The sequence below is a fragment of the Ambystoma mexicanum genome, chromosome 4q (genome assembly GCF_040938575.1).
Source record: "Ambystoma mexicanum isolate Mex_15411 chromosome 4q, UKY_AmexF1_1, whole genome shotgun sequence".
NCBI lineage: Eukaryota > Metazoa > Chordata > Amphibia > Caudata > Ambystomatidae > Ambystoma > Ambystoma mexicanum.
In genome coordinates this window covers 893,879,433-893,893,682 of record NC_090928.1, presented here as the reverse complement: position 1 = coordinate 893,893,682, position 14,250 = coordinate 893,879,433, and positions in this window count along the sequence as shown.

Here is a 14,250-nt window from a genome sequence, read left to right as displayed (position 1 = left end):
AGTACACTCTATTCCATGGGAGCTCAGTACTCTGCAGAGTACACTCTATTCCATGGGAGCTCAGTACTCTGCAGAGTACACTCTATTCCATGGGAGCTCAGTACTGTGCAGAGTACACTCTATTCCATGGGATCTCAGTACTGTGCAGAGTACACTCTATTCCATGGGAGCTCAGTACTGTGCAGAGTACACTCTATTCCATGGGATCTCAGTACTGTGCAGAGTACACTCTATTCCATGGGAGCTCTGTCCTGTGCAGAGTACACTCTCTTCCATGGGATCTCAGTACTGTGCAGAGTACACTCTATTCCATGGGATCTCAGTACTGTGCAGAGTACACTCTATTCCATGGGATCTCAGTACTGTGCAGAGTACACTCTCTTCCCTGGGATCTCAGTACTGTGCAGAGTACACTCTCTTCCATGGGATCTCAGTACTGTGCAGAGTACACTCTCTTCCATGGTAGCTCAGTACTGTACAGAGTACACTCTCTTCCATGGGATCTCGGTACTGTGCAGAGTACACTCTATTCCATGGGATCTCAGTACTGTGCAGAGTACACTCTCTTCAGTGGGAGCTCAGTACTGTGCAGAGTACACTATCTTCCATGGGATCTCAGTACTGTGCACAGTACACTATTCCATGGGATCTCAGTACTGTGCAGAGTACACTCTATTCCATGGGATCTCAGTACTGTGCAGAGTACACTCTCTTCCATGGGATCTCAGTACTGTGCAGAGTACACTCTCTTCAGTGGGAGCTCAGTACTGTGCAAAGTACACTCTCTTCCATGGGATCTCAGTACTGTGCAGAGTACACTATATTCCATGGGATCTCAGTACTGTGCAGAGTACACTCTATTCCATGGGATCTCAGTACTGTGCAGAGTACACTCTCTTCCATGGGATCTCAGTACTGTGCAGAGTACACTCTCTTCAGTGGTAGCTCAGTACTGTGCAGAGTACACTCTATTCCATGGGATCTCAGTACTGTGCAGAGTATACTCTATTCCATGGGATCTCAGAACTGTGCAGAGTACACTCTATTCCATGGGATCTCAGTACTGTGCAGAGTACACTCTCTTCTATGGGATCTCAGTACTGTGCAGAGTACACTCTATTCCATGGGATCTCAGTACTGTGCAGAGTACACTCTCTTCAGTGGTAGCTCAGTACTGTGCAAAGTACACTCTCTTCCATGGGATCTCAGTACTGTGCAGAGTACACTCTATTCCATGGGAGCTCAGTACTGTGCAGAGTACACTCTCTTCCATGGGATCTCAGTACTGTGCAGAGTACACTCTATTCCATGGGAGCTCAGTACTCTGCAGAGTACACTCTATTCCATGGGAGCTCAGTACTGTGCAGAGTACACTCTCTTCCATGGAATCTCAGTACTGTGTAGAGTACACTCTATTCCATGGGATCTCAGTACTGTGCAGAATACACTCTCTTCAGTGGTAGCTCAGTACTGTGCAGAGTACACTCTATTCCATGGGATCTCAGTACTGTGCAGAGTACACTCTATTCCATGGGAGCTCAGTACTGTGCAGAGTACACTCTATTCCATGGGATCTCAGTACTGTGCAGAGTACACTCTATTCCATGGGAGCTCTGTACTGTGCAGAGTACACTCTCTTCCATGGGATCTCAGTACTGTGCACAGTACACTCTATTCCATGGGATCTCAGTACTGTGCAGAGTACACTTTCTTCCATGGTAGCTCAGTACTGTGCAGAGTACACTCTCTTCCATGGGATCTCGGTACTGTGCAGAGTACACTCTATTCCATAGGATCTCAGTACTGTGCAGAGTACACTCTCTTCAGTGGGAGCTCAGTACTGTGCAGAGTACACTATCTTCCATGGGATCTCAGTACTGTGCAGAGTACACTATTCCATGGGATCTCAGTACTGTGCAGAGTACACTCTATTCCATGGGATCTCAGTACTGTGCAGAGTACACTCTCTTCAGTGGTAGCTCAGTACTGTGCAGAGTACACTCTATTCCATGGGATCTCAGTACTGTGCAGAGTACACTCTCTTCCATGGGATCTCAGTACTGTGCAGAGTACACTCTATTCCATGGGCGCTCAGTACTGTGCAGAGTACACTCTCTTCCATAGGATCTCAGTACTGTGCAGAGTACACTCTCTGCAGTGGTAGCTCAGTACTGTGCAGAGTATACTCTATTCCATGTGATCTCAGTACTGTGCAGAGTACATTCTATTCCACGGGAGCTCAGTACTGTGCAGAGTACACTCTCTTCCATGGGATCTCAGTACTGTGCAGAGTACACTCTATTCCATTGGATCTCAGTACTGTGCAGAGTACACTCTATTCCATGGGAGCTCAGCACTGTGCAGAGTACACTCTAGTCCATGGGATCTCAGTACTGTGCAGAGTACACTCTATTCCATGGGATCTCAGTACTGTGCAGAGTACACTCTCTTCAGTGGTAGCTCAGTACTGTGCAGAGTATACTGTATTCCGTGGGATCTCAGTACTGTACAGAGTACACTCTATTCCATGGAATCTCAGTACTGTGCAGAGTACACTCTCTTCAGTGGTAGCTCAGTACTGTGCAGAGTATACTCTATTCCCTGGGATCTCAGTACTGTGCAGAGTACACTCTATTCCACGGGAGCTCAGTGCTGTGCAGAGTACACTCTCTTCCATGGGATCTCAGTACTGTGCAGAGTACACTCTATTCCATGGGATCTCAGTACTGTGCAGAGTGCATTCTATTCCATGGGAGCTCAGTACTGTGCAGAGTACACTCTCTTCCATGGGATCTCTGTACTGTGCATAGTACACTCTATTCCATGGGATCTCAGTACTGTGCAGAGTAAACTCTCTTCCCTGGGATCTCAGTACTGTGCAGAGTACACTCTCTTCCATGGGATCTCAGTACTGTGCAGAGTACAATCTCTTCCATGGTAGCTCAGTACTGTGCAGAGTGCACTCTCTTCCACGGGATCTCGGTACTGTGCAGAGTACACTCTATTCCATGGGATCTCAGTACTGTGCAGAGTACACTCTCTTCAGTGGTAGCTCAGTACTGTGCAGAGTACACTCTCTTCCATGGGATCTCAGTACTGTGAAGAGTACACTCTATTCCATGGGAGCTCAGTACTGTGCAGAGTACACTCTCTTCCATGGGATCTCAGTACTGTGCAGAGTACACTCTATTCCATGGGATCTCAGTACTGTGCAGAGTACACTCTTTTCCATGGGATCTCAGTACTGTGCAGAGTACACTCTATTCCATGGGAGCTCAGTACTGTGCAGAGTACACTCTCTTCAGTGGTAGCTCAGTAATGTGCAGAGTATACTCTATTCCATGGGATCTCAGTACTGTGCAGAGTACACTCTATTCCATGGGATCTCAATGCTGTGCAGAGTACACTCTATTCCATAGGATCGCAGTACTGTGCAGAGTACACTCTATTCCATGGGATCTCAGTACTGTGCACAGTACACTCTAGTCCATGGGATCTCAGTACAGTGCAGAGTACACTCTATTCCATGGGAGCTCAGTACTGTGCAGAGTACACTCTCTTCAGTGGTAGCTCAGTACTGTGCAAAGTACACTCTGCTAAGTACTGTGCAGAATAAACTCTATTCCATGGGATCTCAGTACTGTGCAGAGTACACTCTATTCCATGGGATCTCAGTACTGTGCAGAGTACACTCGATTCCATGGGAGCTCAGTACTGTGCACAGTACACTCTATTCCATGGGATATCAGTACTGTGCAGAGTACACTCTATTCCATGGGATCTCAGTACTGTGCAGAGTACACTCTCTTCAGTGGTAGCTCAGTACTGTGCAGAGTACACTCTATTCCCTGGGATCTCAGTACTGTGCAGAGTACACTCTATTCCATGGGATCTCAGTACTGTGCAGAATACACTCTCTTCAGTGGTAGCTCAGTACTGTGCAGAGTACACTCTATTCCATGGGATCTCAGTACTGTGCAGAGTACACGCTATTCCATGGGAGCTCAGTACTGTGCAGAGTACACTCTATTCCATGGGATCTCAGTACTGTGCAGAGTACACTCTATTCCATGGGAGCTCTGTACTGTGCAGAGTACACTCTCTTCCATGGGATCTCAGTACTGTGCAGAGTACACTCTCTTCCATGGTAGCTCAGTACTGTGCAGAGTACACTCTCTTCCATGGGATCTCGGTACTGTGCAGAGTACACTCTATTCCATAGGATCTCAGTACTGTGCAGAGTACACTCTCTTCAGTGGGAGCTCAGTACTGTGCAGAGTACACTATCTTCCATGGGATCTCAGTACTGTGCAGAGTACACTATTCCATGGGATCTCAGTACTGTGCAGAGTACACTCTATTCCATGGGATCTCAGTACTGTGCAGAGTACACTCTCTTCAGTGGTAGCTCAGTACTGTGCAGAGTACACTCTATTCCATGGGATCTCAGTACTGTGCAGAGTACACTCTCTTCCATGGGATCTCAGTACTGTGCAGAGTACACTCTATTCCATGGGAGCTCAGTACTGTGCAGAGTACACTCTCTTCCATAGGATCTCAGTACTGTGCAGAGTACACTCTCTGCAGTGGTAGCTCAGTACTGTGCAGAGTATACTCTATTCCATGTGATCTCAGTACTGTGCAGAGTACATTCTATTCCACGGGAGCTCAGTACTGTGCAGAGTACACTCTCTTCCATGGGATCTCAGTACTGTGCAGAGTACACTCTATTCCATTGGATCTCAGTACTGTGCAGAGTACACTCTATTCCATGGGAGCTCAGCACTGTGCAGAGTACACTCTAGTCCATGGGATCTCAGTACTGTGCAGAGTACACTCTATTCCATGGGATCTCAGTACTGTGCAGAGTACACTCTCTTCAGTGGTAGCTCAGTACTGTGCAGAGTATACTGTATTCCGTGGGATCTCAGTACTGTACAGAGTACACTCTATTCCATGGAATCTCAGTACTGTGCAGAGTACACTCTCTTCAGTGGTAGCTCAGTGCTGTGCAGAGTATACTCTATTCCATGGGATCTCAGTACTTTGCAGAGTACACTCTCTTCCATGGGATCTCAGTACTGTGCAGAGTACACTCTATTCCATGGGAGCTCAGTACTGTGCAGAGTACACTCTCTTCCATAGGATCTCAGTACTGTGCAGAGTACACTCTCTGCAGTGGTAGCTCAGTACTGTGCAGAGTATACTCTATTCCATGTGATCTCAGTACTGTGCAGAGTACACTCTATTCCATGGGATCTCAGTACTGTGCAGAGTACACTCTCTTCAGTGGTAGCTCAGTACTGTGCAGAGTACACTCTATTCCATGGGATCTCAGTACTGTGCAGAGTACACTATTCCATGGGATCTCAGTACTGTGCAGAGTACACTCTATTCCATGGGATCTCAGTACTGTGCAGAGCACACTCTCTTCAGTGGTAGCTCAGTACTGTGCAGAGTACACTCTATTCCATGGGATCTCAGTACTGTGCAGAGTACACTCTCTTCCATGGGATCTCAGTACTGTGCAGAGTACACTCTATTCCATGGGAGCTCAGTACTGTGCAGAGTACACTCTCTTCCATAGGATCTCAGTACTGTGCAGAGTACACTCTCTGCAGTGGTAGCTCAGTACTGTGCAGAGTATACTCTATTCCATGTGATCTCAGTACTGTGCAGAGTACATTCTATTCCACGGGAGCTCAGTACTGTGCAGAGTACACTCTCTTCCATGGGATCTCAGTACTGTGCAGAGTACACTCTATTCCATTGGATCTCAGTACTGTGCAGAGTACACTCTATTCCATGGGAGCTCAGCACTGTGCAGAGTACACTCTAGTCCATGGGATCTCAGTACTGTGCAGAGTACACTCTATTCCACGGGAGCTCAGTGCTGTGCAGAGTACACTCTCTTCCATGGGATCTCAGTACTGTGCAGAGTACACTCTATTCCATGGGATCTCAGTACTGTGCAGAGTACACTCTATTACATGGGAGCTCAGTACTGTGCAGAGTACACTCTCTTCCATGGGATCTCTGTACTGTGCATAGTACACTCTATTCCATGGGATCTCAGTACTGTGCAGAGTACACTCTCTTCCCTGGGATCTCAGTACTGTGCAGAGTACACTCTCTTCCATGGGATCTCAGTACTGTGCAGAGTACAATCTCTTCCATGGTAGCTCAGTACTGTGCAGAGTGCACTCTCTTCCACGGGATCTCGGTACTGTGCAGAGTACACTCTATTCCATGGGATCTCAGTACTGTGCAGAGTACACTCTCTTCAGTGGTAGCTCAGTACTGTGCAGAGTACACTCTCTTCCATGGGATATCAGTACTGTGAAGAGTACACTCTATTCCATGGGAGCTCAGTACTGTGCAGAGTACACTCTCTTCCATGGGATCTCAGTACTGTGCAGAGTACACTCTATTCCATGGGATCTCAGTACTGTGCAGAGTACACTCTTTTCCATGGGAGCTCAGTACTCTGCAGAGTACACCCTATTCCATGTGAGCTCAGTACTGTGCAGAGTACACTCTCTTCCATGGAATCTCAGTACTGTGCAGAGTACACTCTATTCCATGGGATCTCAGTACTGTGCAGAGTACACTCTATTCCATGGGAGCTCAGTACTCTGCAGAGTACACTCTATTCCATGGGATCTCAGTACTGTGCAGAGTACACTCTATTCCATGGGAGCTCAGTACTGTGCACAGTACACTCTAGTCCATGGGATCTCAGTACTGTGCAGAGTACACTCTATTCCATGGGAGCTCAGTACTGTGCAGAGTACACTCTCTTCAGTGGTAGCTCAGTACTGTGCAAAGTACACTCTGCTAAGTACTGTGCAGAATAAACTCTATTCCATGGCATCTCAGTACTGTGCAGAGTACACTCTATTCCATGGGATCTCAGTACTGTGCAGAGTACACTCGATTCCATGGGAGCTCAGTACTGTGCACAGTACACTCTATTCCATGGGATATCAGTACTGTGCAGAGTACACTCTATTCCATGGGATCTCAGTACTGTGCAGAGTACACTCTCTTCAGTGGTAGCTCAGTACTGTGCAGAGTAAAATCTATTCCCTGGGATCTCAGTACTGTGCAGAGTACACTCTATTCCATGGGCGCTCAGTACTGTGCAGAGTACACTCTCTTCCATGGGATCTCAGTACTGTGCAGAGTACACTCTATTCAATGGGAGCTCAGTACTGTGCAGAGTACACTCTCTTCCATGGGATCTCAGTACTGTGCAGAGTACACTCTATTCCATGGGAGCTCAGTACTGTGCAGAGTACACTCTCTTCAGTCGTAGCTCAGTACTGTGCAGAGTATACTCTATTCCATGGGATCTCAGTACTGTGCAGAGTACACTCTATTCCATGGGATCTCAATGCTGTGCAGAGTACACACTGTTCCATAGGATCTCAGTACTGTGCAGAGTACACTCTATTCCATGGGATCTCAGTACTGTGCAGAGTACACTCTCTTCCATGGGAGCTCAGTACTGTGCAAAGTACACTGTCTTCCATGGGATCTCAGTACTGTGCAGAGTACACTCTATTCCATGGGATCTCAGTACTGTGCAGAGTACACTCTATTCCATGGGCGCTCAGTACTGTGCACAGTACACTCTATTCCATGGGATATCAGTACTGTGCAGAGTACACTCTATTCCATGGGATCTCAGTACTGTGCAGAGTACACTCTCTTCAGTGGTAGCTCAGTACTGTGCAGAGTACACTCTATTCCCTGGGATCTCAGTACTGTGCAGAGTACACTCTATTCCATGGGCGCTCAGTACTGTGCAGAGTACACTCTCTTCCATGGGATCTCAGTACTGTGCAGAGTACACTCTATTCAATGGGAGCTCAGTACTGTGCAGAGTACACTCTCTTCAATGGTATCTCAGTACTGTGCAGAGTACACTCTATTCCATGGGAGCTCAGTACTGTGCAGAGTACACTCTCTTCAGTGGTAGCTCAGTACTGTGCAGAGTATACTCTATTCCATGGGATCTCAGTACTGTGCAGAGTACACTCTATTCCATGGGATCTCAATGCTGTGCAGAGTACACTCTATTCCATGAGATCTCAGTACTCCGCAGAGTACACTCTATTCCATGGAAGCTCAGTACTGTGCAGAGTACACTCTATTCCATGGGATCTCAGTACAGTGCAGAGTACACTCTCTTCAGTGGTAGCTCAGTACTGTGCAGAGTACACTCTATTCCATGGGATCTCAGTACTGTGCAGAGTACACTCTCTTCGGTGGTAGCTCAGTACTGTGCAGAGTACACTCTATTCCATGGAATCTCAGTACTGTGCAGAGTACACTCTCTTCAGTGGTAGCTCAGTACTGTGCAGAGTATACTCTATTCCCTGGGATCTCAGTACTGTGCAGAGTACACTCTATTCCACGGGAGCTCAGTGCTATGCAGAGTACACTCTCTTCCATGGGATCTCAGTACTGTGCAGAGTACACTCTATTCCATGGGATCTCAGTACTGTGCAGAGTAAACTCTATTCCATGGGAGCTCAGTACTGTGCAGAGTACACTCTCTTCCATGGGATCTCTGTACTGTGCATAGTACACTCTATTCCATGGGATCTCAGTACTGTGCAGAGTACACTCTCTTCCCTGGGATCTCAGTACTGTGCAGAGTACACTCTCTTCCATGGGATCTCAGTATTGTGCAGAGTACAATCTCTTCCATGGTAGCTCAGTACTGTGCAGAGTGCACTCTCTTCCACGGGATCTCGGTACTGTGCAGAGTACACTCTATTCCATGGGATCTCAGTACTGTGCAGAGTACACTCTCTTCAGTGGTAGCTCAGTACTGTGCAGAGTACACTCTCTTCCATGGGATCTCAGTACTGTGAAGAGTACACTCTATTCCATGGGAGCTCAGTACTGTGCAGAGTACACTCTCTTCCATGGGATCTCAGTACTGTGCAGAGTACACTCTATTCCATGGGATCTCAGTACTGTGCAGAGTACACTCTTTTCCATGGGAGCTCAGTACTCTGCAGAGTACACCCTATTCCATGTGAGCTCAGTACTGTGCAGAGTACACTCTCTTCCATGGAATCTCAGTACTGTGCAGAGTACACTCTATTCCATGGGATCTCAGTACTGTGCAGAGTACACTCTATTCCATGGGAGCTCAGTACTCTGCAGAGTACACTCTCTTCCATGGGATCTCAGTACTGTGCAGAGTACACTCTATTCCATGGGAGCTCAGTACTGTGCACAGTACACTCTAGTCCATGGGATCTCAGTACTGTGCAGAGTACACTCTATTCCATGGGAGCTCAGTACTGTGCAGAGTACACTCTCTTCAGTGGTAGCTCAGTACTGTGCAAAGTACACTCTGCTAAGTACTGTGCAGAATAAACTCTATTCCATGGGTTCTCAGTACTGTGCAGAGTACACTCTATTCCATGGGATCTCAGTACTGTGCAGAGTACACTCGATTCCATGGGAGCTCAGTACTGTGCACAGTACACTCTATTCCATGGGATATCAGTACTGTGCAGAGTACACTCTATTCCATGGGATCTCAGTACTGTGCAGAGTACACTCTCTTCAGTGGTAGCTCAGTACTGTGCAGAGTACACTCTATTCCCTGGGATCTCAGTACTGTGCAGAGTACACTCTATTCCATGGGCGCTCAGTACTGTGCAGAGTACACTCTCTTCCATGGGATCTCAGTACTGTGCAGAGTACACTCTATTCCATGGGATCTCAATGCTGTGCAGAGTACACACTGTTCCATAGGATCTCAGTACTGTGCAGAGTACACTCTATTCCATGGGATCTCAGTACTGTGCAGAGTACACTCTCTTCCATGGGAGCTCAGTACTGTGCAAAGTACACTGTCTTCCATGGGATCTCAGTACTGTGCAGAGTACACTCTATTCCATGGGATCTCAGTACTGTGCAGAGTACACTCTATTCCATGGGCGCTCAGTACTGTGCACAGTACACTCTATTCCATGGGATATCAGTACTGTGCAGAGTACACTCTATTCCATGGGATCTCAGTACTGTGCAGAGTACACTCTCTTCAGTGGTAGCTCAGTACTGTGCAGAGTACACTCTATTCCCTGGGATCTCAGTACTGTGCAGAGTACACTCTATTCCATGGGATCTCAATGCTGTGCAGAGTACACTCTATTCCATGAGATCTCAGTACTCCGCAGAGTACACTCTATTCCATGGAAGCTCAGTACTGTGCAGAGTACACTCTATTCCATGGGATCTCAGTACAGTGCAGAGTACACTCTCTTCAGTGGTAGCTCAGTACTGTGCAGAGTACACTCTATTCCATGGGATCTCAGTACTGTGCAGAGTACACTCTCTTCGGTGGTAGCTCAGTACTGTGCAGAGTACACTCTATTCCATGGAATCTCAGTACTGTGCAGAGTACACTCTCTTCAGTGGTAGCTCAGTACTGTGCAGAGTATACTCTATTCCCTGGGATCTCAGTACTGTGCAGAGTACACTCTATTCCACGGGAGCTCAGTGCTATGCAGAGTACACTCTCTTCCATGGGATCTCAGTACTGTGCAGAGTACACTCTATTCCATGGGATCTCAGTACTGTGCAGAGTAAACTCTATTCCATGGGAGCTCAGTACTGTGCAGAGTACACTCTCTTCCATGGGATCTCTGTACTGTGCATAGTACACTCTATTCCATGGGATCTCAGTACTGTGCAGAGTACACTCTCTTCCCTGGGATCTCAGTACTGTGCAGAGTACACTCTCTTCCATGGGATCTCAGTATTGTGCAGAGTACAATCTCTTCCATGGTAGCTCAGTACTGTGCAGAGTGCACTCTCTTCCACGGGATCTCGGTACTGTGCAGAGTACACTCTATTCCATGGGATCTCAGTACTGTGCAGAGTACACTCTCTTCAGTGGTAGCTCAGTACTGTGCAGAGTACACTCTCTTCCATGGGATCTCAGTACTGTGAAGAGTACACTCTATTCCATGGGAGCTCAGTACTGTGCAGAGTACACTCTCTTCCATGGGATCTCAGTACTGTGCAGAGTACACTCTATTCCATGGGATCTCAGTACTGTGCAGAGTACACTCTTTTCCATGGGAGCTCAGTACTCTGCAGAGTACACCCTATTCCATGTGAGCTCAGTACTGTGCAGAGTACACTCTCTTCCATGGAATCTCAGTACTGTGCAGAGTACACTCTATTCCATGGGATCTCAGTACTGTGCAGAGTACACTCTATTCCATGGGAGCTCAGTACTCTGCAGAGTACACTCTCTTCCATGGGATCTCAGTACTGTGCAGAGTACACTCTATTCAATGGGAGCTCAGTACTGTGCACAGTACACTCTAGTCCATGGGATCTCAGTACTGTGCAGAGTACACTCTATTCCATGGGAGCTCAGTACTGTGCAGAGTACACTCTCTTCAGTGGTAGCTCAGTACTGTGCAAAGTACACTCTGCTAAGTACTGTGCAGAATAAACTCTATTCCATGGGTTCTCAGTACTGTGCAGAGTACACTCTATTCCATGGGATCTCAGTACTGTGCAGAGTACACTCGATTCCATGGGAGCTCAGTACTGTGCACAGTACACTCTATTCCATGGGATATCAGTACTGTGCAGAGTACACTCTATTCCATGGGATCTCAGTACTGTGCAGAGTACACTCTCTTCAGTGGTAGCTCAGTACTGTGCAGAGTACACTCTATTCCCTGGGATCTCAGTACTGTGCAGAGTACACTCTATTCCATGGGCGCTCAGTACTGTGCAGAGTACACTCTCTTCCATGGGATCTCAGTACTGTGCAGAGTACACTCTATTCCATGGGATCTCAATGCTGTGCAGAGTACACACTGTTCCATAGGATCTCAGTACTGTGCAGAGTACACTCTATTCCATGGGATCTCAGTACTGTGCAGAGTACACTCTCTTCCATGGGAGCTCAGTACTGTGCAAAGTACACTGTCTTCCATGGGATCTCAGTACTGTGCAGAGTACACTCTATTCCATGGGATCTCAGTACTGTGCAGAGTACACTCTATTCCATGGGCGCTCAGTACTGTGCACAGTACACTCTATTCCATGGGATATCAGTACTGTGCAGAGTACACTCTATTCCATGGGATCTCAGTACTGTGCAGAGTACACTCTCTTCAGTGGTAGCTCAGTACTGTGCAGAGTACACTCTATTCCCTGGGATCTCAGTACTGTGCAGAGTACACTCTATTCCATGGGCGCTCAGTACTGTGCAGAGTACACTCTCTTCCATGGGATCTCAGTACTGTGCAGAGTACACTCTATTCAATGGGAGCTCAGTACTGTGCAGAGTACACTCTCTTCCATGGTATCTCAGTACTGTGCAGAGTACACTCTCTTCAGTGGTAGCTCAGTACTGTGCAGAGTACACTCTCTTCCATGGGATCTCAGTACTGTGCAGAGTACACTCTATTCCATGGGAGCTCAGTACTGTGCAGAGTACACTCTCTTCCATGGGATCTCAGTACTGTGCAGAGTACACTGTATTCCATTGGAGCTCAGTACTCTGCAGAGTACACTCTATTCCATGGGAGCTCAGTACTGTGCCAAGTACACTCTATTCCATGGGAGCTCAGTACTGTGCCGAGTACACTCTCTTCCATGGAATCTCAGTACTGTGCAGAGTACACTCTATTCCATGGGATCTCAGTACTGTGCAGAGTACACTCTCTTCAGTGGTAGCTCAGTACTGTGCTGAGTACACTCTATTCCATGGGATCTCAGTACTGTGCAGAGTACACTCTATTCCATGGGAGCTCAGTACTGTGCAGAGTACACTCTCTTCCATAGGATCTCAGTACTGTGCAGAGTACACTCTCTTCAGTGGTAGCTCAGTACTGTGAAGAGTATACTCTATTCCATGGGATCTCAGTACTGTGCAGAGTACATTCTATTCCACGGGAGCTCAGTACTGTGCAGAGTACACTCTCTTCCATGGGATCTCAGTACTGTGCAGAGTACACTCTATTCCATGGGATCTCAGTACTGTGCAGAGTACACTCTATTCCATGGGAGCTCAGCACTGTGCAGAGTACACTCTAGTCCATGGGATCTCAGTACTGTGCAGAGTACACTCTATTCCATGGGATCTCAGTACTGTGCAGAATACACTCTCTTCAGTGGTAGCTCAGTACTGTGCAGAGTATACTGTATTCCATGGGATCTCAGTACTGTACAGAGTACACTCTATTCCATGGAATCTCAGTACTGTGCAGAGTACACTCTCTTCAGTGGTAGCTCAGTACTGTGCAGAGTATACTCTATTCCCTGGGATCTCAGTACTGTGCAGAGTACACTCTATTCCACTGGAGCTCAGTGCTGTGCAGAGTACACTCTCTTCCATGGGATCTCAGTACTGTGCAGAGTACACTCTATTCCATGGGATCTCAGTACTGTGCAGAGTACACTCTATTCCATGGGAGCTCAGTACTGTTCAGAGTACACTCTCTTCCATGGGATCTCTGTACTGTGCATAGTACACTCTATTCCATGGGATCTCAGTACTGTGCAGAGTACACTCTCTTCCCTGGGATCTCAGTACTGTGCAGAGTATACTGTATTCCGTGGGATCTCAGTACTGTACAGAGTACACTCTATTCCATGGAATCTCAGTACTGTGCAGAGTACACTCTCTTCAGTGGTAGCTCAGTACTGTGCAGAGTATACTCTATTCCCTGGGATCTCAGTACTGTGCAGAGTACACTCTATTCCACTGGAGCTCAGTGCTGTGCAGAGTACACTCTCTTCCATGGGATCTCAGTACTGTGCAGAGTACACTCTATTCCATGGGATCTCAGTACTGTGCAGAGTACACTCTATTCCATGGGAGCTCAGTACTGTTCAGAGTACACTCTCTTCCATGGGATCTCTGTACTGTGCATAGTACACTCTATTCCATGGGATCTCAGTACTGTGCAGAGTACACTCTCTTCCCTGGGATCTCAGTACTGTGCAGAGTACACTCTCTTCCATGGGATCTCAGTACTGTGCAGAGTACACTCTCTTCCATGGTAGCTCAGTACTGTGCAGAGTGCACTCTCTTCCACGCGATCTCGGTACTGTGCAGAGTACACTCTATTCCATGGGATCTCAGTACTGTGCAGAGTACACTCTCTTCAGTGGTAGCTCAGTACTGTGCAGAGTACACTCTCTTCCATGGGATCTCAGTACTGTGAAGAGTACACTCTATTCCATGGG